The sequence below is a fragment of the Mixophyes fleayi genome, chromosome 3 (assembly GCF_038048845.1).
Source record: "Mixophyes fleayi isolate aMixFle1 chromosome 3, aMixFle1.hap1, whole genome shotgun sequence".
NCBI classification, from domain to species: domain Eukaryota; kingdom Metazoa; phylum Chordata; class Amphibia; order Anura; family Limnodynastidae; genus Mixophyes; species Mixophyes fleayi.
The window spans coordinates 128,767,316-128,790,468 of record NC_134404.1 but is presented as its reverse complement, the minus strand read 5'-3'; positions in this window follow the sequence as shown (position 1 = coordinate 128,790,468).

Sequence of the window (23,153 nt, the reverse complement as noted above, 5' to 3'; positions counted from 1 at the left end):
ACAGACTGTGGAACTAGAAAGTAAAATTAAATGGACCACGGTAGTTTGTTGGCTATCTATGCCCCCTCCGCCCTCCACTTGTAGTTGAATATAAAAAAAGCAGCCTGCACAGACTGTGGAACTAGAATACTTCAAATGTACATTAGCAGTAGAGAATTAGTAAGCAAAAGTTACGGCTATGATGATATGTTGGTATCACACGTCCGTCCGGGTGCTGCTGACAGCCGCTGGGCGGTTGTGGAAGATAGTGCAGCCCCTCTCCAATATTGCAGTCTTTGCTTCAGCACTCGCACTTTGCGTGTCCCAAAGAAGTATGGTCAGAATAAAAAAGACCGTTATCAGATGAAAAAGATCTATGGATGGCCACAATTCCCATGTGGGGTATTGTGAATTAAACCTCTCTTTCATCTGACTTATACAGACTTTTTCAAGATATGGTTTGAACCTCAAGTGTTGCAGTTTATTTTCTCAGGGGAAATTGTTGATCCAGAATAGACTCAATTTACAACCCCTTGCCACAGACATAGCAAAGGTGGGCAAATCATTAAGCATAGTTGTAGTAGGACCATTTTTACCAAATATGTCCAAAGACATGATTTATCCTATCAGTGTCATTTTCACAGGAATTGAGGGTTGATAAATAGACCATGTAATCTTGAGATTGCTTACTGGTGTGACAAATGCAGGATATTAAGGTACATTGTACTCACCAATACACTGGTGTATGCCATCACCTTCATATCCAGGGATGCACTCACAGGAATAGTTTCCAGGTAAGTTAGCACAATTGGCATTTGTAGCACATGGAAAGGTAGTATTGGCACATTCGTCAATGTCTGCATGGGGTCACAGAGAAACGATCATGTATTGATTAGCTGTTATACTGTTGCAATGTGCACCTATTTTTAAAAATATAGTTTCAGCAATTTGTTATCCATATTGGTGAGTAATTAGGAAAGTATTGCCATGCAGAACAGTGGTCAATGGATACGCATACAAATTAAGGTTTTGTAGGGGGGGAGAGAACGAGCAGCCTAGCGTTTCAAAGTGCTAAATATGCCCCCAGGGTGTGGTCACGCACCCATAGTGTCATAGCCATGCCCCTGTTCCGATATATATACATTACTCTCAGTGCGACACTCTTTGGCTCCATTCATGTGCTCTTTAAAAAGCAAAACACATTTATTAAAATTAGGAAACCAGGGAAATGCATTAGTCTGAGACCATCACTGTTTTCCTCCTTTAGAATCCATGGCAGCCATAACAATGGGCTGTTTCCTTACCCTGGTTAGGTAGAGTCAGGTAAAAAAAGACTAGAGATGGTCACTGACCCCCGTGTTTTGGTTTTGGTTTTGGATCTGGATTACCTTTGTGTTTTGGTTTTGGTTTTGCAAAACCGCCTTTGCGTGTTGTAGTTTTGGTTTTGTTTTGCTATTTTTGAAAAAAATACAATTTTTGGGTCTAAAATAACCTAATTTAGTGCTCCACCAGTTTCCTACATAAGTGAGGCATTTCTAAAGCTAATAAATTATGAAAAAAACAGTTGAATCCCTGGTAGGCCGTCCTTAATTCGAACACTTGTCTGCAAATTATACAGACAAACCTGGTTGTCAACCTCCTCCATCTTTGATTATTGGCAATGTAGCCATCATCTTTGGGTGTATATTACACCCTCCACTTGTAGTTGAATAAAAAAAGAGCAGCCTGCACAGACTGTGGAACTAGAAAGTAAAATTAAATGGACCACGGTAGTTTGGTGGCTATCTATGCCCCCTCCGCCCTCCACTTGTAGTTGAATATAAAAAAGCAGCCTGCACAGACTGTGGAACTAGAAAGGAAAATTAAATGGACCACGGTAGTTTGGTGGCTATCTATGATCGCCGCCCCCCGGCCTCCACTTGTAGTTGAATATAAAAAAAGCAGCCGGCAAAGACTGTGGAACTAGAAATTCAAATTTACAATGAAATGGACAAAGGCAGTTTGGTATCTGTCTGCATCAGATACCCTCTCCACAAGGAGTAAAATAGAAAACTATTCAGCCATTATATAATCTAGAATATAAATAGAAATTGAGAAAGGCAATTTGGTATCTTTCTGCATCATAATCATAAACATCCTCATTAGAGCCTTCGTAACCTGCACAAATCTCCCCCTCATCCACTTCTATTTCAAAAGTGGCATCCTCAATTTGTGTATCACCGGCTACACTCGGGCTGTTCAGGTACACATCAGCAGAACTGCTGAAAGGGCCCTTCTTAATGGGTACACTAAAGGAATGCTCACGATTAGACATACCACTGTTGGATGGATTCTCCACAGGGATTGGTGTCATTTGTGAATCAGTGCAAACATTATCCTCTAATGCCTTACTGATATCTTGCAGCTCGGCTTTGACGCGTAACAGTAGTTGTGCACCAATTGTAGGCTCGGTAACTTTTTGGGATCTGCCACTAATAGCCAAAGGTGAAGGCCTCATTCTCTCTTTGCCACTGCATGTGTAGAATGGCATGTTGGCCATTTTTTTTTATCGGCACTTAACTTTTGCTCAGTAACACTTCTTTTTCGCTTCAACACAGTAAAAAAAATGTTTGTTTTTGTTTTTTGGACTGATTTTGAAACACTGTGTAGTTTGACATCGCCTTGCCAGATGACATACTGGGAACACTAACATCAGGACTCGCGACAGAACCTGGTTGCTCATTTTGATCATATGTGGACTGCTTTGAATCCATTCTGAGCGCAAAGCACTTGTAGTGGTAAAAATTATTTGGTAAGATACTGCTGACAAATATGACTTTTGACAGCCAGAAATATTTATGCACAATTATGGGGGACACCCCAAAAGCACTGGGGAGTGCTAAAAATTAGTTGGTAGATACTGCTGACAGATAGTAATTTTGACAGCCAGAAATATTTATGCACAATTAGGGGGGACACCACCAAAGCACTGGGGAGTGCTAAAAATTAGTTGGTAGATACTGCTGACAGATATGACTTTTGACAGCCAGAAATATTTATGCACAATTATGGGGGACACCCCACAAGCACTGGGGAGTGCTAAAAATTAGTTGGTAGATACTGCTGACAGATAGTAATTTTGACAGCCAGAAATATTTATGCACAATTAGGGGGGACACCCCACAAGCACTGGGTAGTGCTACAAATTAGTTGGTAGATACTGCTGACAGATAGTAATTTTGACAGCCAGAAATATGTATGCACAATTAGGGGGGACACCCCAAAAGCACTGGGGAGTGCTAAAAATTAGTTGGTAGATACTGCTAACAGATAGTAATTTTGACAGCCAGAAATATTTATGCACAATTAGGGGGGACACCCCAAAAGCACTGGGGAGTGCTAAAAATGAGTTGGTAGATACTGCTGACAGATAGTAATTTTGACAGCCAGAAATATTTATGCACAATTAGGGGGGGCACCCCAAAAGCACTGGGGAGTGCTAAAAATTAGTTGGTAGATACTGCTAACAGATAGTAATTTTGACAGCCATAAATATTTATGCACAATTAGGGGGGACACCCCAAAAGCACTGGGGAGTGCTAAAAATTAGTTGGTAGATACTGCTAACAGATAGTAATTTTGACAGCCAGAAATATTTATGCACAATTAGGGGGGACACCCCACAAGCACTGGGTAGTGCTACAAATTAGTTGGTAGATACTGCTGACAGATAGTAATTTTGACAGCCAGAAATATGTATGCACAATTAGGGGGGACACCCCCAAAGCACTGGGGAGTGCTAAAAATGAGTTGGTAGATACTGCTAACAGATAGTAATTTTGACAGCCAGAAATATTTATGCACAATTAGGGGGGACACCCCAAAAGCACTGGGGAGTGCTAAAAATGAGTTGGTAGATACTGCTGACAGATAGTAATTTTGACAGCCAGAAATATTTATGCACAATTAGGGGGGGCACCCCAAAAGCACTGGGGAGTGCTAAAAATTAGTTGGTAGATACTGCTAACAGATAGTAATTTTGACAGCCAGAAATATTTATGCACAATTAGGGGGGACACCCCAAAAGCACTGGGGAGTGCTAAAAATTAGTTGGTAGATACTGCTAACAGATAGTAATTTTGACAGCCAGAAATATTTATGCACAATTAGGGGGGGCACCCCAAAAGCACTGGGGAGTGCTAAAAATTAGTTGGTAGATACTGCTAACAGATAGTAATTTTGACAGCCAGAAATATTTATGCACAATTAGGGGGGACACCCCAAAAGCACTGGGGAGTGCTAAAAATTAGTTAGTAAATACTGCTGACAGATAGTAATTTTAACAGCCAGAAATATTTATGCACAATTAGGGGGGGGACCCCAAAAGCACTGGGGAGTGCTAAAAATTATTTGGTAGATACTGCTGACAGATAGTAATTTTGACAGCCAGAAATATTTATGCACAATTAGGGGGGACACCCCAAAAGCACTGGGGAGTGCTAAAAATTATTTGGTAGATACTGCTGACAGATAGTAATTTTGACAGCCAGAAATATTTATGCACAATTATGGAGGACACCCCAAAAGCACTGGGGAGTGCTAAAAAAAAATAAACCTCTATCCCCCTCTCTTCTCTAGCGATTTTTGTTACAGCTATTGGAATAAGAATATTGTATTCTCTGTCCCTGCTCTAATCAGCCTGTGTGACCTAACCCTGCTCTCTCCCACTGTCAAATGGCGATGGATTGCTGTGGCGGCGTGTATTTATAATCTTGAAGTATCGCGAGAACCGAGCCCCGAGATCCGACAACGTCATGATGACGTTCGGCCTCGCTTTGGATTTGGAGCGGGCGGGAGAGTACTGAGCTACTCAGCTCGGTACTCGGATACCCAAAGTTCGGGTGGGTTCGGTTCTCTGGGAACCGGACCCGCCCATCTCTACAAAAGACACAACCCTGAGAGAATTTAAGGTAGCTTCTCCTCTATCCTTTTGTGTTTTCCTGTCTCTAGCATAGGTAGTGCAAGTAGTGTTTTGATACTTTTTGGAGGTAGGGCTTACCACCCTTGGAGTTCCAATAATTTTGAATTTGACACTGGATAGTTGGTGTCCCCAACTCATGCGCTAGGGTGCTTTCAGTGGTCATAGGCCGCAAAAATGCAGGAACAGGCTCTGTCCCCGCCGAAGAAGCTGAATCTGCTATACACTATTCATATATGGAGCTTGAGTCAGATCTGAAACCGGTAAAAAGCACCAGCAGTAGGTAAGTCCCTAAATATAGGGGTGTTTTTTATAATACTATTTATATATAGCTTGTTCGTAAATTAATTCTCTTTAGCACTCTTGTAGAACCTGGAGAGAGGAAAAACAGCAAGATAAAAAGAGTCTGTGGAGCCTGGGATAAGCCTTTAATGAAAGGATTTTAAGGAATGTTTTGTGCAGTATGCAACTCTCAAGCAAAAGGGAAAAAGCAGCAACCAGAACAATGTAAAAATATCAAAGAAGATTTGTGTGCCTGTAGGGGAAAAGAAAAACATCAGGGTTCTTTCGTGCAATCCTGGATTTTAAAATGCTCAAAAAGTTGGTCATAGCAGGCATTTCCTTATGAAGTCTGTGAATTCCATCCTCATGGCCATAAGCGAAGGGGATTTTATAAAATCCATAGATCTTCATGATGCCTATTTTCAGATCCCTCTAGCTGTTTATTACAGTAAGTTTTTCAGATTTTGTGCTTTGGGCCAACACTTCCAGTTTACTTGCCTGCCCTCTGGAAAGGCAACATCTCCAGGGACATTTACCAAGGTGCTAGTTACACTTATAGTGGAAATGAGGAAAAAAGTTGTCAAAGTATGGTCATATTTGGACAAAATACTTATGTAGTGAATTCGGAGATCAGTGTCTTTTGCAAGGCATCTCAAGTAATGAATAAGCATGGTTGGATTATGAACAATCTGAAAAGTCATCTTATCCCATCACAAGAGATTCAATTACATTGTATTTAGTTAGACATTATACCGAGCAAAGTGTCATTGTCAAAGGAAAAGTGTATCAAGATCGAGTCCCTGGCATGTGGTTCTTGACAGAGCAATGATCTTAAAGAAAGTGACAAAGACCATCTTATGAGCAGAGAGGTTTCTGATGGCACTTTCCGCATTATACATAGCAGGAGAACAGAATGTAGTAGCAGTTTACCTCAGTCAAAAGTAACATCATCTGGAAGAGTAGACTCTCTGCCAAGAAGTGTTCCAGTTACTAGTGCAAAGTTATGGCCTTCTTCAATTGGAAATCATGATGTCAAGTAGAAACGCAAACGTTCACAGATATTACACTCAAAACAGGAATCCAAAAGCAGAAGGGACCGATGCTCTAACAATTCCATAGGCATCCCAGTTGGGGTATGTCTTCCCTCTGTTTGCACTGAGCACTCACATACTAACAAAGGTCAGAGAAGAAAAGGCAGAAGTGATAGCAATCCTTACATTCTAGTCTTGCTGTGTGTGGTTTCAGTGGCCAGGGAAATGCTCAGAGATCAGCCGTGGCCTCTTCCTCTTCATCCAGATCTATTGTACCAGTGTCCAATTCTGCATTCAGATGCAGAGAGGTTGGCATTGATGGCATGGAGATTGAATGGTACTAGCACAGAATAAAAGGGGTTATAGAACATGTAATCAATAGCTTATTACAGGAAAGAAAGAAGAATATGTCAGATATCTATTATACTATCTGGAATAAATCTGTTTCCTGTTTTGGCACCAGATTCAATTCTGTGGAAGACACCATTCTGCAGATACTGGATTTCCTTCAGGATGGGCTCAGCAGAGGCCTTGCAGCATCTTCTCTTAAAATATATATGTCAGCTTTGAGTATATTTTTGTGCACCACGTTAGCCTCATAAGATTTGATTATGAGATTCTGCCAAGGCACGAAGGAGAATTTGTCTATCCATAAGACCTTTTGAGGCCACATGGGACCTTAATTTAATTCTAAACACCCTAATGTCTGATTGTGTTGAACCTCGGCAGTAAGTCTGCTTGAGATGTATAACATTGAAAATTGTTTTCTGCTCGCAGATTGAGAAAGTTTCAAGCTGTCACACATCAAAGTCTGCAGTTGCTTTTCAAACTCGCTGTCCGGCACGCTCAATCTATTCGTCCCTCTGCTCCAGGCAAAGAACCTTGTGCCATTACAATAATACTTTGCACAACAGAAGGCTCATGGCTCTTTAAGAGCTCTGAACCTGTGATCATGTGTTCTGTCCTGTGACTTATCCTGCTTTTCAGCTCAGCTATTTAAACCTGCTCAGTGCACAGGCCTGTGTCAGAGTATTAGGCTCCATACCTTTACTCCAGTGTTCCTGTGCAACTTGCAGTTGATTCCTGTGTATCCTGACCCGGACTGTTCCTGACTGTTCTTCTGCAGGTGTTTTGTACTGTGTATTCCCAATTGTTGCTGACCTTGGCTTGTTCTGACAATTCTTTGGTTTGGCAAGGCTCAGGTCTCAGTGGCACAGCTCTGCAAAGCAGCTGGCTAGTTGTCTATTCATACTTTCACAAGTATGATCACCTGGATATTCTATACACCTCGAATGCTCAGTTTGGAAACATTTTTATTAGTTCAACTTCCAAATAAATCTTTCAATTGCAGCATATCTGACTGAATTTGTTTCCTATGGAGCCCTCCCTATTTTATAAACTTTGATTCATTCCATTGTTATGGCTGCCAAGTAGTCTGAAGGAGAAAATAATAGATTATTTACAGCTTATTCCTTTTCTTTGAGAGACTCAATGGCAGCCTGATTCATGCTTATATTATTGTGTTATACATCTTAGAAGTAAGTTTTGGAAAGGACTCAAAGACAGGGGAGGAGGAGATGCTATCTTATATACCTTTCGGGGGGGGGCGTGTTTGTTACCTGTTTCTACCTAATCAGGGAAAGGAAGCTATCCATTGTTACAGTTGCCATGGAGTCTTTCAAAGAGAAGGTATTAACATGAAATAATATGATCTTTTGCTGTCAATTCCTGACTTCATTAATTGAGACATCTATGGTGCGGCAATTTTTCCTGCATGCATAATGTTCTGCTCCAGAGCCTCCTACTATTGCAATTGCCTGAGCAAAATTAATTTATTGATTAAATTATTAAGAATTGTGTTTGGTTAATACAGCCCAGGTTATTGCAATAGGGAAGTGTGAGAGCAGAGCATTTTATAACTGGTGCAAAAGGAAGCTAATAATAAATGAATGATTGATAAAAATGTAGAAAATATATATAGAAAATATGAAAAATATATACAAATAAAAATAATATAAAAAAGCTTGAGTTAATAAATAATTATATTAATAAAATATTGGTGTTAATACACTCACTAGGGCTGAATGAATAGAATGGAATGGTTCATATATAAAATACTTTAATTAAACATAAATATAATACAAAGACAAAAAATATATAAGTAAATAATATAAATGAATAATAATACTCTTTCTAATTATTTAACAAATGTTTTAGTTTAACCAGAGAAAACAGAAATGTTCCAGTTAATAGAAGCAGCGCAAGTTTATAATGTAACAAACAGGTCTTAATCTCTAGTGGCGTTATAAAAATAAAATCACTCTACAAGACAATCAATAATCATAAAGAGTGAAAATGATGTCTACATATAACACTAAATAAGCTAGCAGTGTCCAATTTAAGGATTAGACTCTCCCCACTCTAAATCCAGGCTTAATAGCAATACATAATCTGTCTGAATCAATCTCCAAACATTAGTGGAGATAAAAAAAATAGATTGTTTTATAAAGCATGTAGCAAGATCCCACGTAAATGTCGGATATGAATCATAGACACATCCATATGAAAAACTGAATACTTCAAATGTACATTAGCAGTAGAGAATTAGTAAGCAAAAGTTACGGCTATGATGATATGTTGGTATCACACGTCCGTCCGGGTGCTGCTGACAGCCGCCGAGCGGTTGTGGAAGATAGTGCAGCCTCTCTCCTATATTGCAGTCTTTGCTTCAGCACTCGCACATTGCGTGTCCCGGATAAGTATGGTCAGGATAAAAAAAAGAACGTAATCAGATGAAATAGATCTGTGGGTGGCCACAATTCCCATGTGGGCAGGGCTGGACTGGGACTAAAAATCAGCCCTGGCATTTAAAGTACACAGGCCCACCTCAGCTACAATCGGAAAGAAATCATGTGCCGCCGCTCAGCAGCGGCGCCGAAGAGGGCGTGACCACATTATGTTGTGGGTGTGGCCAACATGGGGCATTGATACGTATATTATAATAAAACATTACATTTATCACGCCCACCCAGCCACATCACGCCATCCCCCCAGCACATTATGACACCCCCAGCCCACTATACTTATCTATGCTTCTGGTGCTGCTGACATCCATAAGGGTGGGAACTTCCTGGAGAGTGAGAGGGAAGCTCTTTGTCTCATAACAATACCAAATCTGGTGATACTTAGAGCTCCTCGGCTTGCTCTGCAGTCTGTGTCCTGTCCGGGAACTGGGAACAGCTATCAGTTCCCTTCCCCTAACCAAAGGTGGATTAAGGCTCAGGGTATTTAAGACAGCAGGGCCCCTATTATGTAACATGGTTATCATTTTAGACAAATACACAGGCACTACTGTTAAAAGCACACAGCTCTGCCTTCACAAGCAGTATGTTGTGAAGCGGGATATACCTTCCAACTATCCTTGCAGTTGGACCAAATCCTGACTAAGTGAGACAGTCACCCAAAATCAGAACTGCCCCTCCAGAATCAGGACAGTTGGCAGACAGTCCTGCTCTCTCCTACCTATCTTGGTCACTTTCACCACTTGTAGCAGCTGGTTTCTTTAGCTCAGTTCTTTTCTTGTCTTGATCCTGGAATATTGGATGCCCTATTTTGAAAAGATAAAAGTACATGACATTTAGAAAACTCCAACCAGCCCCGATGTTAAAACAATAGCACTCACATTTTATAATTAGGCATCCCTCCAGTCCCCACAATAATACTATTCACATTTAATAAGTAGACCTATTTCCTTCCAACCAACACAACATTAAATTAACAGTATACCTATTTACTCAAAACATATTTCCCTCCCTCCAAACAGTCCCAGCAATAAATTAGATAGCATTAAAGTTTAATAAATATAGCCATTTTCCACAACCATCCCCGGCAATAATTCATATTCACATTTAATAAATAGCCCTCCTTCCCAAAATCAGTCCCATATTCAATTGATAGCCCTAAACCACCCCAGCATTAAATTAAGAGTTCCTTCACCTCACCTTAAATATTTAGCCCCCACCTACACTCCACCATTAAATAGCCTACCTCCCACACTATATTAAGTTCCTCCCTTCCCTCACATATTATATTAAAATACTGCGCACACACACACATGCACACTACATGAACATGGGGCCACACATGCACACTATATGAACATGGAGCCACACACACTATATGAACATGGGACCACACACGCACACGATATGAACATGGGGCCACACACGAACTCTATAGTCACATGGGGCCACGCAGATGCACACTATAGCCACATGTGACCACACAGACGCAAACTGTAGCCACACACACACTATAGCCACACAGTCACTCACTGTAGCCACACAGACGACACACTGTAGCCACACACACACTGTAGCCACACAGACGCACACTGTAGCCACACACACACACTGTAGCCACACAGACACACACAAATACTGTAGACACACACTGTAAACTGACACTGTAGATGCACACACACTGTAGACAGACACTGTAGACACACACAGACACAGCCACGTACCTTGTTACATCCTTCCTGCGCGCTTGTCGGTGGACGGAGAGTCAGTGACTGCCACCTATGCTAGTAATCACATGGGACGGCACCTGTCACGTGGTGCCGTCCCATGTGATTACTGTGCCGTCCCATGTGACACTGACCCTTCGTCCGCCGAGCAGCGCGCAGGGTGCTGCTGCTCGGCGGGCATGTTGCGGACCCGCCCCTCTGGCCATCGGCCCTTCTGGCATTTGCCAGAAGAGCTAGATGGCCAGTCCGGCCCTGCATATGGGGTATTGTGAATTAGACTGATGTTTCGTCTGCCTTATTCAAACTTTTTCAAGATATGATTTGAACCTCAAGTGTTGCAGTTTTTATTTTCTCAGGGGAAATTGTTGATCCAGAATAGACTCTCAATTTACAACCCCTTGTCACAGAAATAGCAAAAGTGGGCAAAGCATAGTTGTAGTAGGACCATTTTTACCAACTATGTCCAAAGACTTGATTTAACCTATCAGTGCCATTTTCACAGGAATTAAGGGTTGATAAATAGACCATGTAATCTTGAGGTTGCTTGCTGGTGTGACAAATGCAGGATATTAAGGTACATTGTACTCACCAATACACTGGTGCATGCCATCACCTTCATATCCAGGGATGCACTCACAGGAATAGTTTCCAGGTAAGTTAGTACAACTGGCATTTGTAGCACATGGAAAGGTAGTATTGGTACATTCGTCAATGTCTGCATGGGGTGACAGAGAAATATAACATAACATATTGATCAGTTTTTATGCTGTCGCATTGGGCACTTATTTTTATAAATTAAGTTTTAGCAATATATTTGGGCAATATGTCGCTTGCTGTCTTCCTGCTTCAAACAACTATTGTTTTAATGTGTTGGTTTACTTTAAGAATACTTCAAATATTTTAAATAAAGTGCTCATGAATAGATGTTAAATAAGCATTACTTTGCACAAAAAATTGTCTACTTATAAAATAATAATAATAATATGAGACAATGAAAAAATAACTGACAATATCACTTGTGATTGCCAGCTTCTTCATATCCAGGTTTACACTGACGTGTAATTTCTAGGCATTTTAGTGCATGTGGCCTTTTCTTTTATACGCTAACATTTATAGATTTATATTCTATTCTGCATAGAAAACATGACAGTTATAGCAATACACATAAAAGAGGATTTTTTACTCACAACAAAATCCATCTCTCTAAGTCCTTTGAGGAACACTGCGACAATGGGGTATTTTAGGTGGAAATTGAAAGTGAAGCCAGGGCACTTTAAGATTGAAGGTGTTGAAAATAGCTCCTCCCACTTTATGAACCCCGTCCCCAATTCAGAGTCATCTCCAGTTTTTTAACAAATCCCAAAAATGAGGACCTAACTAGATGTAACAGTAGAAACTAGAACAGGTACAACAATATACAGTACAGGCAGAGTGGGGGTCCCCCAATGGACTCAGACTTATGTAGTAAACAATCCTCTTTTCTCTTCCCTGCCATTGGGGGACACTGTGACAATGGAGACATTCAAAAGCTGCCTTGCAGAGAGAGCTCGCTCTGATACAGCCGCGCATAAGACCTTGCATCCTGGGTTGCAAAACCCTAATATTTGGAAAAAGTGTGGACTGAGAACTAAGTAGCAGCCCGGCACAGCTGCTCGGCAGAAGTGCAATGGTGCGCTGCCAAAGAAGCACCGACCACCCTGGTTGAAGGTTTTAATAATCCAACCAAATTAAGCCAAATGAATAGTGGATGTTATCCAGTGGGCAAAAGATTGCTATGACGCTGGCCAAGCACGCTTGTACACATCATACACAATGAAAAGGTTAAAACAGAAACTCTACAGTCCACATAGCATTTGAGATCATGGACCACATCCAGAAATTGTAAGAAGTCATCAGAATTCGGGGAATTAGGATAAAATGTCGGACCAACAATCTCTTGGTTCAAGTGAAAATGGGAGACCGCCTTTGGAACACAAGAAGGTTAAGAGCGTAGGACCGTCCTGTGCAAGTGGAAAACCAGAAAAGGTTGGTTACAGCACAGCACCCCAAACTCGGACACATGTCAATCCACAGAAATGAGCAGTAAAAAAGCTACTTTCCATGTGGCATAACGGAGATCAACCAATTACAAGGGCTCAAACAGAGCTCTAGATTAAGTGCCCTCAGCACTAAATTGAGATCCAATGTTTCTAAAGGATGTACATAAGGGTGCAAAAATGAAGAATTCCTTTTCAGGAAAGTCTGCACATCTCGCAATAGAGTCAATTCGCACTGAAAGAAGATGGATAGAGCAGATAACTGCATCTTTAAAGAGAAAAAATTGTAAATCACTTTTTTGCGCTGTGGTTTCCCATACACAACTAATAGGGTAAATCTAATAAATATAAAAAGCAGAAAAAAATAGAAAAAAATACTTATATCGATTGATGGTGTGATGTTCAAGTCCTTTCAAGCGATCATAGAAAATTTTCTGATAGTAAACAAACCATGCGGAAGAAAGAGAATGTACAATAGTGTAATACTGTATGTTACAACAATGTATAATCCTAAGTAATAATAATGTATAATAGATTTTTTAAGTCTCCAATCCCAATGATTGTGACTATAAAACTGATACAATCAATCAATATTTCACCATGTATAGAAAAAATATTCCAAGTAGATATATGGTGTGGGATACCCCACAATTCAATCTACTTACACCATAGATTCTTTAAAATTGACACTTCAAAGTATAAACCTCCGCTCCTCCCTTCTTCTCCAAAACCTCTCGATAAATGTAAGAGAAAGAGAGGTATACTTTTTAGGTGGTAGCTAAAAACATTTATTGAATAAAAACCTAGATGTTCCTACCGCGGGGTAAATAGTGATCAGCGTATCACATGTGAGCCTTCCCAGCGGGTAGATCGTACACGGAGAGATGTTAACCAGAAGTCAGTAATGTCCAGATAATTAAACAGTTATAAATAAGCAAGCCTGCAGGCTGAACAATCGCTGAAGTCTCCGTCTGAACGAGTCCCGTCTCGGCCGGCAAACACAGAAGGAACACAGTAACAATCACCAACTAGTTTCGATCCTGTTCCTACCGCGGGGTAAATAGTGATTCCAAGATAGTGATTTTTCAAGGACCTTGAAAAATATCCAACGAACAGGTGCAGTGCACCGGGGCCCCTATATATACTAAAAAATAAAAAAATGATTATATATATGAGCCCTGCAGCCCAGGGGGGCTCGTCGGAGGCAGCAAGAAAAAAAAAACCTGAAAAAAAAAGAAGAAAATACTTACCTTGCGGTCAGCTGGCGATCCGGCTCCCTCCCTGGTCTCCTCCTCCGTCGCGCTCCGCAATGGATGTAGGGCGGGTGTAATGACGTCACGCCCGACATGCACTGCGAGCACCGCACAATGATGTTGTTTGTGTAAGTCCTGTACCGGTGAGTTTGTGACACTGGTGTGTGGCAATGTTTTCTAGATGTGATATAAACTGCATGGTCTTTGTGTCGTTTAACATCCAGCCAGCTCGTTGCAGTATTTGGCTGAAAGTATATGAAAATAATATTGTGACCTGTGAGGTGGTCAAAATTGAATGGAAATGACTGCAAATTAGTGTTTGTGAGGTTAATAATAATGTAGGTACAAAATAATCAATAAATTATGTTATTTTAGCCCAAAAAAATGTAATTTTTTAACAAATTGCAGAACAAAACCAATCAAAACCAAAACACGCAAGCTAAATTTACTTGGAACTTTTCTTCTGGTTTTGCCAAGACTTTGAAACTGTCTCTATGAGTTGGGGCTACGGTAGAAAACAGAATGGGCTTGATTCATCAAGGAATGCTAAGTGAGCGCAATTTGCGTTTTTTAAAAAACGGACGGAAATTGCACGCATGTACGCTCCTTTTCAAGTACAAGCGGATCTGAAGAAACTTCTCCATTTGAGTACGTCTATAAGTATGTTCTGGCTATACAGTACTTGCTGTATGCAGACAGACACAATGCACTGCAGGATACGCACAATGCATATGTGCAATATAAAGTCCCATCAGAACGCATGGGAAAAAAATATTAAATGCATTAACATATAATCATTAATAAAAATAAATGTAAAAAAATATATTATTTTCCCTTTTTTTTACATGAAAGACATTTTTACAGTACACTTACTTGCAAACACATGTTGCAAACATAGTTACATATGCAACTGTCATCACTATCAGTCGGCACTTACACCCTGTAGCTGTGATACGGCTAAAAATCAAGCACCTGAAAAAAGCCCAGAGCTTGAATAAGACGATTGTGCATGAGCTCAACCTTGGCACTACCTTACTGTACATTGCCTACGTGTATACACCCCATTCCCTCCCCCGTTCTGCCGTTCAAATCATAAACTGTCGGAAGTGTAATTTGCGTTCAAAAATGAATTGCCCCCACTTGCATTCGTAGGTGTATAGTCAGTTTCTGAGCAGGTGCAGATCAAAATACGGCAATTACATTCTTTTATGAATCAGGCCCACTAACTGCTTTTTCTTTCTTTTAAAAATAGAAAAGGCAGAAGACTCTGGAACCTCTGGTTCCACAAACCCAGGCCCGGCGCTCCCATTAGGCAACCTTTGGCAGTTGCCTAGGGCACCGGGTCCTGCCGCTGACTAGATTTGAAAATCTAGTCAGCGGAGAGAAGTGGGTGAGAGGTGCAGTGGCGGCGGGGTGCCACCGCTGTTTTTTCAATGTCCGCCGCGATTGAAAACTGTTCCAGATGAGTGGAGCACAGCAGCAAGACTCCAGAGAAAAACTGCAGTGATGACTGAGAGAAAAATGGTGGAATTTGTTGAGAAAAAACCTGTCAAGCCAAAGAGGAGAGGATACATACCCCCACTTGTGATTGCGCTCCTGACTAAGAAGAGCTCCTGCTCATCTGATCCCTCCATCAGTCTTTGCCTAGCTTTATTTACTGTGCACTGCTGCCCTGGCCGCCAAAACTGTTCACCCATAAAGATGATTTGCTTCAGTGGTGCATCCCCTGGCTGAGCTGTACTCTTTCAAGCAGAACTGCTCATCGGCAAGGGGATACACAGCAACTTGTTTAAGCTCTGTCAAACTGCCTAGGGTGAGGAAAGCTGAGAAGCTACATACCCCAGTGCAGGAACCCAGAGTAAAGGAAGCCAACAGGCTAGTCACTCTCTGGGGAGGTATCCCTGTAATGGTAATAAAATAAAAAAATGAATTAAACTTAAAATAAGTCAGGGCATAAAGCCCTAATAAAAACTCCCTATCTCCAAGGGCATTTAACTAAAACTGAAGATGGCTCCGGATGTGAGCTACCTTCAACACTTTAAGTATAAAAGTGTCCTAGCTCCATTTCCGCCTACTATGTCCCATTGTCGCAGTGACCCCCAATTACAACAAAGAGAAAATCAAATTGTTGGGTATGCACTGGACATCATAAGTACAAGCTGGAACACATTCTGATCAATACAGTTAAGTAAGAATTTCAATACCGTCACACTTGGAGCTGTTCCTTTCATTCACTTTGTAGCCGTCCTCACAGCTGCAGATGTGCCCACCAAGAAAACTGATGCAGATCTGTTCACATTGTGTTGTGTTTAATTGACACTGATCAACAACTAGAATAAATAATTTTCCATCATTAAATTGCTTACATTATGTAAGTATCATGTACATACACAATGTACATACATATACTGTGTGAGGAAACGGGGTGCTACTGGACTGAGAACTTTGTATTCATCACCCGTTTCTCACGGTTTAATGTACTTTTTAATCCTTGGCCCAGTCTAAGTATATACACCAGAGCATCAGTGTATTATGTGTATTATTATTTCATGTTATTAGATACATTTTGCCCATACTATTACCTGTGATATTGTATGTAGTATAAATATAAACAATATTGCCATACTGTGTGAAAATATCAGAACAACAGCAGTCATTTTGCTTGTGCTAGCTAATGTAATTACCATTTGTCTCAAATGTCTATTGTATGGGGTGCAGCTGAGATGTGGTTTGTAATCAGAACAATGTCTGAGTTAACTAGTTGGCAGCCCATGTTAATTAGCTAGGTCAACAGGTAACCTGATAGGTAATGAGGTTAGAACTTCTAATCACATGCAATGTGCCTCCACGGTAATATATTGGTTGAAATAGCATGGGGAAATGTATCAATATAAATGTAATTGTATCAAAAGGTATCACAGACTTATATTGTGTAACACTGCTGATATAATATGTCAAAAGTCTTATTGTTCCATGTAAGCGTGCACTGTCATTCCTTGATGTACTATTGTAACCCCATGTGTAGTGTATCCAGCCAAAACAGCTAATTGAGTCAAGCCATTCTATTGTCTAATCAAGGTAACAGGGACAGTATGTCTAGTAGCTAAATTGTTGACTGGAAGACCCCTTCTGTAAAGGGGAGATTTGAGACATTTGACCCTACTTCCTGTGGATAGAGAAAATAAGATAGGGCGAGGAGAATGCCAGGAGAGCTATGCTAGTTTGGAGGATCCTGGTGTAGAAGACATCAGTGAAAAGGACTCTGGGCCAGGCATTGTGGTGCCGCTGGAGGGAACCCTACCAGGACAGGGTTGGTGTGAGCTAGTAACCCAGGCTAGGAGACACCATAACTGTTTTGCTAAATGGTAGTGGTAATATTGCTGGAGGATACATGCTACCATTTACCCTGTAACTTGTGAACGTCTTGTGGTGTTGTGCTGTCGTAATAAAGTCTCATTTTGGATATATCCTGGTCTACCCGAGTGAGTTGAATCCCACAGAGGGTAACTTCCATCCCAGCTAAGGGTGGTATCCTCACATACTGTATGGTATATTAATTGTTTGTTACTGTATATTGAAAGAGAAGTATTATTCAAACTGTTTGTAATAGCTCTCAAAATTAAATCAGTGTTCCTAATATTAATATTGCTATTAAAGGGCTCACTGTGTATGTTCCCATAATCTTCACATCAACCTTAAAATTCTTAAACATTTATATCCAAATAAACACACGGAGTCATGTATAATTTGCTAAAAAATGGAAGGACTATTATTATTATTTTAGTATTAAACTAAACCTATGGTGGCGGAGAAAGGGCACTGCGAAACAGCTCCCAAGCTGATACAACTAGATAATGTGGGGACTGGCGCAAACCGCCGTACATCCACTAACCATGGGGAACACATCCCAAACTATCATGCGCTGAATTGACGTCAGAGTGACTGCCCCTTCTAAACTCACGCTGCCCTCCCTCACCGAGCCGGACAGGGACCCTCCTCACCGACGGACCAAAAAAGGAGTTTCTGGTGCCTCTAAGTGGACAGTGACCTGCAGCCAACTACCTTTGCACACACTAATCAGCCGCTGAACGAAGTGCCTTCCTACCGCAAACCTTTACACATAAAATACTTAAACTAAGGAGTGGGTGGGTGGGATCTCGTGCTGCAGAGTGAGACAAACCAGGAAGTGCCATCTGCTATATTCAATCCAGGACCCTCCCACAGGAACTACCATTGGTCGGGCCCCACCCGATGTTAACCCCTTCAGGTAGTGTTCAGCCTGTTACAAACACTGTCGCCCTTTAAGTGCATTCATCTTAAAAGCCTCACTTGTCATGTAGCTAAGAATTGTATTTGTAAGATAGGGAAAGGACATTCTCAAAGATTTTTACTGAAATATCTGCCCTTCTTCTCCTATGGTGTATTTTATTTGGTAAAGTGTCACTTACCTGTACAGTTTACACCATCCCCAGTGTAGTTTGTCATGCACTCACAATGGAATGAGCCAGCCACATTGGAGCAAACAGCATGTACAGAGCAGTTGTTAAGTTCCTGAGATGCACACTCATCGATATCTGTCAAAAAATATTATATGATCTTTCATAGTACTTGTAAAACTAGGTTTAAAAACATATGTGACAATTATAAAGCCATATATTGTGGTTTCTGAATTGTTTACATTAATAAGATAGTAAACACAACATATTTACAATCATTTGTATACACAGTGGAGGGCATTTACTAATACCCCATTCATACTGCACCAAAATCCCGGGTTTTTCCCGGGGCGAGCTGAAACGACCCGGGGGGGGGAGAAGAGAGAGAGAGAGAGAAGAGAGAGAGAGAAGAGAGAAGAGAGAGAGAAGAGAGAAGAGAGAAGAGAGAGAGAAGAGAGAGAGAATTTTTTTTCCATATTCCAGCTTTCAGCCAATGAAAACTGCTCTGGTGAGGACTCCCACAAATTGCCAGGGCACAGACTTGTGCAGTATGAATGGGGTCAACCCGGTAAATTCCCGGGTCCGAGGTGCAGTATGAATGGTGTTTCTGAGCTGGGACGCTCCCAGACCCTGCAAAAACCCAGCTTCAAAAACCCGGGATATTGCAGGGGCGGCAGTATGAAAGTGGTATAAATGAAAAATTCCCACTGTAAAACCTGAACCAGCCCTGATGCCATGCTCCTCAATTTGAGTAAGAGTAGCTAGACTTCCGCTGAGGTGTATGGGTTTGCTGAGAAAGATGGCAGTGTTTGGAGAAGCAGAAGTTTGCACGGGTTGTAGGGAGGAGTGAGATGGTTACCTCTGCACCTTGTTCTGCAGAGTAGCAAAGAAACTTGATTTTCTTATAAAGTGCTAAATTGTCGACATAAGTTAAAGGGGTGGGGATGAAACATTTTCAGCATTTTGCTGAGGTGGCAAACTTAGCTTCTCTTCTTATTCTTTTAATAAGATACCTTTTGTCCTACCATTTTTACAAGTATTCAGTGTAGTAAGAAGCTTTACACAAAGGTGACATATGTTATGAAGAAGCACCGATGTCTCCTCAGTTATATTATTATTTTAAGCAGTGGTCAAAGTGGAAATTTAGAAGTGCTGATATGGAAATTTCACTTTGAAATGAACGGCACCTAGGCCTCCACAAGGTTTAGGGGTTTTGAAATTAATTTTAGATACATTATATAGCATAATATTAAACATATGAAATGATGCAAGGCTATCCACCCTGTGCCCCCAACCTCTCCTGTGTTCAATTACCTTTCCTCTGTGTCCCTCCACCTCTCCCTCATGTCTCCTTTGTTACTTACATTGTCCCTCATATTCTCCATAATATTATAATTAGAGATGGGCGGGCTCGGTTCCCCAAAATCCGAATCCTACCGAATTTAGGGTATCCGAGTACCGAGTTGAGCACGCTCGGTACTCTCCCGCCCATTCGGATTCGAAATCGAGGCAAAACGTCATTGTGACGTATTCATTTTTCTGAGCTCGGTTCTCGCGAGATTTGAAAAGCATAAATACCAACCTCCACAGCAATCCACCGCCATTTGACAGAGGGAGAAAGCAGGGTTAGGTCACACTGGCTATATCAGCGCAGGGACAGTGATTGTATTCAATACCATTGTAGTCAGTTGTTACAGCAGTAGGAGGAGAAAAGAGGAGGGTTTTTGTTCAGTTTCTGGCACTCCAAGTGCTGTTGGGGTGTACCCCATTCTTTTGCAGAAATTTATCTGGCTGTCAAAAAAGTCCTATTTTGCAGCAGTGCCAAAAAAATATATTTAGCACTCCCATTTGTTTTTGGGGTGTCCCCCATTCTTTTGCAGAAATTTATCTGGCTTTCCAAAATGTCCTATTTTGCAGCAGTGTCAAAATAATATATTTAGCACTCCCAATTGCTGTTGGGGTGTCCCCCATTGTTTTGCAGAAATTTATCTGGCTGTCAAAAAAGTCCTATTTTGCAGCAGTGTCAAAATAATATATTTAGCTCTCCCATTTGATTTTGGGGTGTCTCCCATTCTTTTGCAGAAATTTATCTGGCTGTCCAAAAAGTCCTATTTTGCAGCAGTGTCAAAAAAATATATTTAGCTCTCCCAGCTGCTGTTGGGGTGTCCCCCATTCTTTTGCCGAAATTTTTCTGCCTGTCCAAAAAGTTTTATTTGGCAGCAGTGTCAAAAACAATTTGTAGCACTACAAGTGCTTTGGGCTCAGAATGAATTCAAAGCAGTCCACATATCAGCAAAATGAGCAACCAGGTTCTATCACCAGTCCTGATGGTAGTGTTCCCAGTACGTCATCTGGGAAAGGCAATGTCAAACTACACCGTCTTTTGAAGTCAGGCAAGAAAACACAAACCCCAAAAAATGTTTACCTTTATCTTTCCCTTATCTGTTTCCTATCTCTGTTTCTATGTGCCCCTATCTTCACTGAAGGTATCCTCCTTTCTCTCTCCCTAGCTGCTCTCCCCTGTGCCTCACATCCTGCTTCTCTCACTCCTCCTTTGCATCTTAATCCTCTCTATGTCTGTTCCTACTCCTATTATTCCTTCTTGCAAGTGAATTCACACTTTTGTCCCTTCACCATCACATTGCACTCTACTTCAACACACTGTGCACCCTCCTTCATCACACTACAACCTCCTTCATCACACTGTAGCCTCCTTCATCCTACTGTGCACCCACCTTGATCACACTGCTGCCTCCTTCATCACACTGCAGCCTCCTTCACCACACTGTGTACCCCTCTTTCATCACACTGTGCACCCACCTTCATCACAATGTGCACCCACCTTCATCACGCTGCAGCCTCCATGATCAAAGGAAAACATGATATTGGAAGTTCGCTCTTCCCTAAATATGCAAATGTTCTGTCTGCTGCCAATGGGAAGAGAAAGGGGGAAGTGGTCCTAATCCCCAGTAACAAAAGCTAAAACATAGGATCCCAGGCGCAATGTGGGGGTGAGATGGTGGTGACAGATGTATGGCGTATGTAATAGTAGTAAAGCCACAATATGTGGAAAGCAAATGGACAAGGGTATAATATTTAAATGCGTGTATCAAATGTATAACAAAAGTACAATAGTACAAAGAAACCAGTGCACTGAATACAAATGAAAAGAGGCATAAAAAGTAAACCTTGAAAAACAAACATAAATTATAAAAACTCAGTCGATAACTTTGAATAATTTGCACCGATCGGAATCAGTAAGCTGCTCCCAACAAGTCAGAGATAGAGTAGGATGATTGAGTCTTATAAGTCCATATAGGCTTATTTCAACCAAAGTTTCTGTCAAAAAAACTTGATAGGAGTAGTAAATGAATTAAGTAAGTCTGGTAGGCTCCGATTAGCGCTTACTGGGTAAGCTGATATACAATGCAGTGTAGGAAGCACCAGTGATGCTGTACGGAGATTATACATGCATATTATGGCTAATACCCAATACATGAACAATATGAGGAAAATGTGTATACTGATCAATTTATATATGGCACTAAGTTTGCCAGAAATTGTTGAAATCATTGATTTTATTTATTTATGGACAATTTCACTGTTGATAACAACCTCCTTTTTCATGTTTGCATGGAAGGAACAAAGACCGCCTGTTATGGCTCCCCTAAATGTCAATCATTTGAGAAGACCAATCCTGATACACATATGCTAACGAAGCTCCTCTTTATAATAGAAGTTCTTTAACTAACACTCAATTCTGATCTGACATTCCCTGACGAAGCCCACAAGGGCGAAATGTGTAGATATTGATTTAAACTAAGGGTGTGCACCAGGCACTTTTAGTGTTTTGTGTTTTGGGTTCTGATTAGCTTGAGGTTTTGGGTTCTGATTTGTTTTGCCAAAATACCTGACGAAAGGTTTTGGTTCTGATTTAGGGTTTTGGGTTCTGATTTATTTTTAAAAAAGCATAAAAAGTGCCAAAATCTAGTTTTTTGTTTGTTTTTCACTCCTACGCTATTATTAACCTCAATGACATTCAATAACAATCATTTCCACTAATTTCCAGTCTATTCTGAACACCTCACACCTCACAATATTGTTTTTAGTCAAAAACGTTGCGCCGAGGTAGCTTTCTGGACTGTGAAGTGGAGTGGGCTCGGTACCCAATTTGGTACCGGGGCCACAATACCTCCTCCAACCACGGTACAGACCATTCATCATTGAGATCCCATCAAGTATGCTAAAGACAGACAGGGTCGAAGTGTTATTTGTTGACCTTGGAAACAAAAAAACTGTCCCTGTTGCAAATCTTCATGCAATGAAGAGTGACTTTTTCATTTAAAGGCTCGAGCTTTCAAGTGTAGTGTTTTTAAGTTATAAACACTACAGTAGTTCTAGCATGTCAATACCTCTTGTTTTCAACGACCATGGTACAGAGCATTCATCATTGAGATCCCATTAAGTATGTTAAAGACAAACAGGGTCGAAGTGTTATTTGTTGACTTTGGGAACAAAAAAACTGTCCCTGTTGCAAATCTTCATGCAATGAAGAGTGACTTTTTCATTTAGAGGCTCAAGCTTTCAAGCGTAGTGTTTATAAGTTATATTATACTTTTGGTTTAATTTGTTTAATTTGTTTTAATTTTGT